This window comes from Pyxicephalus adspersus, chromosome Z (assembly GCF_032062135.1).
Source record: "Pyxicephalus adspersus chromosome Z, UCB_Pads_2.0, whole genome shotgun sequence".
In the NCBI taxonomy this organism is placed as follows: Eukaryota; Metazoa; Chordata; class Amphibia; order Anura; family Pyxicephalidae; genus Pyxicephalus; species Pyxicephalus adspersus.
The window spans coordinates 58,036,064-58,043,431 of NC_092871.1; the positions used below are offsets into that span (position 1 = coordinate 58,036,064).

At 42.3% G+C, this 7,368-nt stretch overlaps 1 long non-coding RNA gene across 1 annotated transcript; it reads left to right on the forward strand.

The window, feature by feature from the left end:
* Positions 1-4,445: 4,445 nt before the first annotated feature.
* Positions 4,446-6,216, forward strand: LOC140344361 (uncharacterized). Its single transcript, XR_011923556.1, has 4 exons — positions 4,446-4,847; positions 5,207-5,266; positions 5,688-5,786; positions 5,896-6,216. It is a non-coding gene; the product is annotated as an uncharacterized lncRNA (long non-coding RNA).
* Positions 6,217-7,368: the final 1,152 nt, after the last annotated feature.

Here is a 7,368-nt window from a genome sequence, read left to right on the forward strand (position 1 = left end):
AGACAGAGCGTGGACGGCATTAGTATCTGGCATCTACAGTCGGGTACTGGGCAGGCAGCAGCAAAATTTACAGCAGGAGGAGGAGGAGACGGTGGGCACTGAGTCGGAGTGTGGATGGCATTAGCATCTGGCATCTACATTCGGGTACTGGGCAGGTGGCAGCATCAGTTACAGCAGGAGAAGGAGGCGGTGGGCTCTGAGACAGAGTGTGGACGGCATTAGTTTCTGGCATCTAGAGTTTGGTACTGGGCAGGCGGCAGCATCATTTACAGCAGGAGGAGGAGGCGGTGGGCTCTGAGATGGATTATGGATACCATTTGTATCTGGCATCTAGAGTCGGGTACGGGGCAGGATGCAGCATCAGTTACAGCAAGAGGAGGAGGCGGTGGGCTCTGAGACGGAGTGTGGATGGCAATAGTATCTGGCATCTACATTCGTGTACTGGGAAGGTGACAGCATCAGTTATAGCAAAAGGAGAAGGAGGAGGCGGTGGGCTCTGAGACAGAGTGTGAATGGCATTAGTATCTGGCATCTACAGTTGGGTACTGGGCAGGTGGCGGCATCAGTTACAGCAAGAGGAGGAGGAGGTGGGCTTGGAGACGGAGTGTGGACGGTATTAATATCTGGCATCTAGAGTTTGTTACTGGGCAGGTGGCAGTCTTATTTACAGCAGGAGGAGGAGGCGGTGGACTCTGAGATGGAGCGTGGACGGCATTAGTATCTGGGATCTTAAGTCAGGTACTGGGAAGGTGGCAGCATCAGTTACAGCAAAAGGAGGAGGAGGAGGCGGTGGGCTCTGAGACAGAGTGTGAATGGCATTAGTATCTGGCATCTACAGTCCGGTACTGGGCAGGTGGCAGCATCAGTTACAGCAAAAGGAGGAGGAGGAGGAGCAGGAGGAGGTGGGCTCCGAGACGGAGTGTGGACGGCAATAATATCTGGCATTTAGAATTTGGTACTGGGCAGGCGGCAGCATCATTTATAGCAGGAGGAGGAGGCGGTGGGCTCTGAGACGGAGTGTGGACGGCATTAGTATCTGGCATCTATAATTTGGTACAGGGCAGACGGCAGCATCATTTACAGCAGGAGGAGGAGGAGGCGGTGGGCTCTGAGACGGAGTGTGGACGGCATTAGTATCTGGTATCTACAGTCGGGTACTGGGCAGGCGGAAGCATCATTTACAGCAGGAGGAGGAGGAGGTGGTGGGCTCTGAGACAAAGGCCCAGATTCATCAAGCAAAATCGGAAGGTCGCTCGCGCATCCGTATTCTCGATCCGAAATCGGAAGCCATCGCGCATTTCAGCAACTGAATGAGCTCGTGGCCGGAGCTGCACCTCCCCGGCAGCTTTACACTGGCGAGCTTGCATTAAAAGTCACTGTTCCCCTAAAAAATCATTCTTTCTAATGGCACACATATTACCATTAGCCCTAAAAAAAAATTGTTTGTGCTGTTCAAATGTTTAAAACATCTATATCCACTAAGAAAAAGCATATTTTAAAATGACTTATTTCTTTTCTGTTAGGCAAGACTTAACCGAGTTCAACTCCTCTTCATAGGCGCATATATAAAAGCTTACGATGCCTGATCGGAGGAGACGCCCGCGGGTAAATCTTGTGACTGTCTTGCGACTGTCCGCGCGCGAAGCCTCAGCTTTGCAATCTGCCTAGATTTTCCCACAAAAGTCACAAGCACACACACGTTCTTTTGTTTGCTTATTTTGTATATTCTTTTGTATATGTGTGTGTGTATCTATGTTGCTGCATTTGATACTTTGCCATTTAGCACAATAGCTTATTTTTAAATTTTTTGGACTTGGAATGTTTTAATGTATATTTTGCAATTTTGAAGTTAATGCTATGTTATTATGTTTGTGGCCATATTGATTGCCAAATTCTGCCTTTAGTACCACTTTTCAATGTTTGTCCTGCAAAAAGATTTTCTGCTCCACTTTTCCACCTTTGATAAGGCAAAATTGCATATTGGTTTAAGTATTTTTTGAATGAAATATTTGTTGGGCCCTTTTCGAACTATTTTGGCTTTACATGGAATTGTGGGTTTACATGTGTTTTACTTGTTCTTTTTAATTATTTTGTCATTTACTGTAAAGTTTTTTAATGATGTGTATTTTTTTTTTATTTTGGTTGTGATGTGTTTTTAGATTTTATTTTGACCTTTTTGAAAATCTTTCTTTTGAAAACGTTATTTCTAAAATGTTTTTGTTTGTTTTTTTGGGGATTTGTGATCTTTCCAATCTCTCAGGACACAATTTAAAAAGACAATTGTGATTGTTTTTAAGCTGTTCCTCCCCCTGAATTATTTGGAAAACTTTTATCAGTAGTCCTCATTAAGGTAAGTTTTTTTGTATTTTGCATGTTTTGCTTCATATGCACTCATGTATGTATAGACATGAGTGCACATAAAGCCAAACATGTATGTATGCATTTAGATGTGTGTACATATACATAGAAAAGAGAAATTAGAAGAAGAAATAGGCAAAGAGGGCCTTTGGGACCATATTGCTTCACATTGAAAAGATTGCCTATTTCTTCCTATGATTTCGGATTTGCCATTGGAAGATTGAAAAGCAACAACATATGTTTGGCTCAAAGGGAAACCTAACCAAAAATATATACAAAAAGTATTATTAATATAAAATATATGTGCAAAACTATGCGCAACAATGGACCACTGGCGGGTACGGATGCGCATACAGCAGGCGTACGTGCAAATGCGTGGCGTGGCCACGTTTTGCAGTAGGCAGGAGTTATTCAGGAAGTTGGAGAGACATCATGCCGCGCCCCTTGTTTGGAGAGAGGGACCTGCGCTGTATTAAAGTGATTTTTTTAGAAAAGTTTTAGGGGAAGGTGGCGGAGAGGGGGATTCTTTTTACTAGAATAAGCCTATTTTTGTCCATGTTTGAATGTGTTTTTTGCATCATGCATGTTTGAAACACATTGCAATGTGTTTTTTGCATCATGCATGTTTGAAACACATTGCAATGTGTTTTATGCATCATGCATGTTTGAAACACGTTGCAATGTGTTTTATGCATCATGCATGTTTGAAACACATTGCAATGTGTTTTTACGCTGCTTCTCAAATTTCTCATATTTCCTACTAGCTAATAATAAACCACATTTCTTGGTGGTTGTTGCAGTGCACTTCAAATGCTTGTAATTTGGTGGCCTGGGATTTCTTAGATATTTTGGGACTATTATCTATGAGTGTCCTCATAGGATGCAAGATATGACATGCGGAATTCCCACACACAGATATCACACTGTGCCCATGATGTCATTGCCCACAGAGTGGATATATTTTACCAAGCATTTTTTTATATAGAAGCCACAGCACAGCTATCGAATGGGGGAGGGACAGGCTGTGTTCCCATCTCATTCTAGCTGCACTCGCTGCCCAGCTCTTATCGGCAGCTGGAATCCTCTGCACGGATGACAGCTGAGAATGGAGCGTTCTCTATTGTTCTTTCAATGGATTACAGCTGCAGATGAGAGCTGGGTAGAGGTCCACACAACTAAAGTTGGCTGTTCACAACTATGTACATGCACATATTTTGATGTGTGTATGTATGCTTTGTAAGATTCTTCAGGATTCTACCCCAATAGGCTCAATCAATCAGAGGTAGATCATTAAAGAGCACTAATTTGCCTCCTCTCTATCACGCAAGGTTGGAAACTATCTTTCTTTGTCCCGAGGACAGTGGAAGCCTTCTGCTAGAATGTCCTCTGGCTAGCTGACACCACAATCCTGATTTTGGTGAAGGTACATTATTCTACTGTCTCACATAGATATTCCCGTGTTTTGTATTTCTCCACTTTTTTATAGATCTTTTTTTTTCACGTGTCAACAAAATAAATCCACATGTGCTGCATTATCTGACCCAGTGCGACAGTGCTTACATTTTGCCCATAGATTGTATGTATGTCTGGCACTTACTAATGCTTCACTAAAACCGGATAAATGGTGTTTACATCTAGGAGCACAATTATTGGTTTTACAATGGTTTAAACAGGATTAAGCTTAGTGAGGTGGCAACCGGAAGCTTTTTAGTAATAGTAATAGTATACCCATATATATCTACACACAATATTAACAAACAGTTTACATTTGCAACCAAACTATGTCAATTTTCAACAGAAAATTTATAAATCAGTCAATTAATTAGTTCTCCCTTTTTTTTCTTTTTAACAGGAGTTTGGTTGTTGTCAAAATAACTCGCATTTTGTTTCTCTTTTTCTTTAGACAATGATTTGCCAGAAATTTGACCAGCAGAGGTCTATCTTTGTCAAGAGACAAATTGCGGGGAGGCTGGCAGACAGGCTCTAGACCCTTGCAGGTAGGCGCCCAACTGTGGCCCAGATCCAGCATGTGTGGAGCGACCTGAAGCGGAGGAGACCTGATCTGGTGCGTGAAGTGGGGGACCGCATCCTGTCTGGTAAGTTTGGCATTTTGTCTTTTGTTAAGGACTGGTGTTTTAGAATGTTTGTTGTATGAGTAAAGTAGTATTGTTTAGCCTAGAATTGTTTATTTTTCACTTCCTATATTTTACTACCCTTATTAATTTGGTGTATTTGTTTTTGTTATTATAGCCAACTCTCCATCACGCCGGCTGTGAATTATCCAGAGGCCACACAGGCGCCTGGCCATCCCCCAGGATGTGGAGGAGGAGATGACATCCCCGGGAGAGGAGGTGCCAGTGCCATCCCCAGAGGAGAGCCGGTGGAGGAGGTGCCGCCATCCCTGGTGGAGGAGGTGCCCGCAGCACCACATCCACAGCCAGAGTCCTCCGATGAAGGAGAGGAGGCGGCCAAGGCCGAGGAGATTGCCTGTAAGCTAACCTTAGAATCAACTTTTGTAACATGTTGAAATTCAACACATTCTCACACTACTTTCACCATTTCTCCTTACAAATACAAAGAAAGATCTAGCAGGATTTCATGTAGCTTCCAGTCATTAATCATGCATCAAATGAACGTTCTTTCTAGGTTGTTGGCTAGCATGACTAAAAATAGACATAAGTTGTTCAGTTGGCCATAGTTGTACTGACAAATGTTTGCTTAAAATTTTTGGACGTAGGCAGAAAGTATCATTTAGGAGTTCAGCATTCATCTATTCACCTTAACTAACCTTACAAATCTAGTCCCTGCCCACCCACTTTTACTTATGCTGTTCATTTTTTATCTACAGCTGCTGCAGCGCCCTTGCCACCAGCATCTCCTCCACAGGACAGAAGTTCCTCATCTGACTGTAAGTATTTCTCCATTTTGGATATTGTGAACATTCATTTAGAACCATGATTATAAACTAAGAGATAGTTTGTTAGGCCTAGTTCTATCAAGTATCATTAGGAGTGTATAACTAGCTTCATGTCTAGGCAGCTTTTAACAGAAGACAAAGGTTAAATGTCACTTAGACAAGTTTGTCCCTTGTGAAAACCCACAACCTTCATTGACATCAAACCTTCAATGGACCCAGGATTCACCTTTCTTTCTTGTTTTTCTCTGTGTAAACAGCAAAACAGTCATAACTTGATGAGATAACATATTTTACAATCTTTAGCACTGTGCAATTTAAGAACTAGTTGCATGTTATACTGTTCCATTTGGTCAGTACTTAACCTCTCTTTGGTCAAACTTAACCTTTTTTTGGTCTTCTTCTACAAACACAGCCACTTCCACATTGAGGGAGGCAGCCAGGCCACCCGAGGAGCTTCCAAGCCCCCCACCACTGCCACCCCAACCCCAGCGACATGGCAGACATCCTCCTGGTAAGTTTATATTTTCATTAGTTTGGTTTTTAAAAGGACAGTACTTTTAAAAAAAAATGTTTGGACCAAACTCTTCCAGTTAATCTATTTGTTTTTCCTCACCCGCCAGGAAGTATACAGGAAAGCCTGTATTGGCTGCATAGGAGGATGTCTGCCCTGGAGCAGCACTTGAGGCTGGACCCTCCTCGGGATGTGCCCAGGCGGTACAACATTTAAAAAATATAATAATAATGTATATATGTTTATAAATAAATTTGTTAGTATTATATTTTTAGATTAAAGATTGAGATTAAAAAAATTAAACTTTTGTAAAAAAATAAATAAAAGCCAGATTTTGTAAATTTAATTTGATTTTTATTTCAGTGCACATTTCAAAGATTTTTCCAGCCTAGCTAATCCAATTCCATCCCTAAAAAACACAAAAAATAAACCTTTAGTTTTAACACAATGGGTATTTGAACCATAAAATCTTGAACATGCTCTTATCCTACACAAACCTGTTTTGCAGCTTGGCTATGTTTGCTCCATTCCTCCATTGGTCAAAACATCGTGTGACCTTAAAAGTAACATAGTTGGGTATGTTAGATATGTCCTCTTCAAAATATATGTAATTGTAACATCATTCAAGAATACATCTGGCATAGAATACACAGCTGAACACCTTGTCATTTTAACCAACAGAAAAGTAGTTGACCTATTAGCAAGCACATTTATCTGTTACAGACAAGTGTCAGAGAAGTGCGGTGTGCCATATTTGGTCCCTAGACATAACTAGATTTGTGTTCATTTAGTGAACAAAGATGCAATCCTGTATTTTGAAAGAATCTTTATTTTTTTTTTTTTAAGGTCATTATAGCAATACTTGGAGAGTATTGAGCTGAGACTTCATACTTGATTAGAATCACTTTGACAAATGTACTGGAACATTCTTTGGGGCGTAGATAGCAAAAGCATTGGGTAAACACATTGGGTAAATGCTATCATTGGGTAAACCCAATGATAGCATTGGGTAAACACAAAATAGAGATTAAGCTAGTTTATACAAACAAGCTTCTTTACACAGGATACCAACTCAAACCCACACTGGCGAGCTCATGGAGTCCTGAAAAAATTGAGTGAAGAATGTTCTCACCTGGCACCCGGCATCCAGTTATATAGTTCACCCAAACTGGCCGCGGTCCACCCTAGCAGCCCGGCCACGAGTCACCTCCACTTCCTGGCATCAGCCACGGGCCACCCCCACAGCATGCCCACGGTCCACCTGCACAGCACAGGCGCGAAGGCGGCCCACCTCCAGAGCATGTCTATTGCTTGCCCATGTGTTAGGAGGTGGACTGGCAGGCGCACGGGGTGGAGCCGGGAAAAAGAATGGAGCTGGCTGCTCTGCAGGAGATGGGGGGCCAGCAGGGCTTATTGGGATTTGCCAGCCCAGCCTTTGAATAATCACCTGATGTAGGCGAGATTGTTGACCTACAGATTCACTTAACATGTTACAGAGATGGTCAACTCTGAACAAGTAGGCACCCAAATTGGCCGATCATTCTTGGACCGATTCTATCAGACGATGCACGGCTGCCAGATG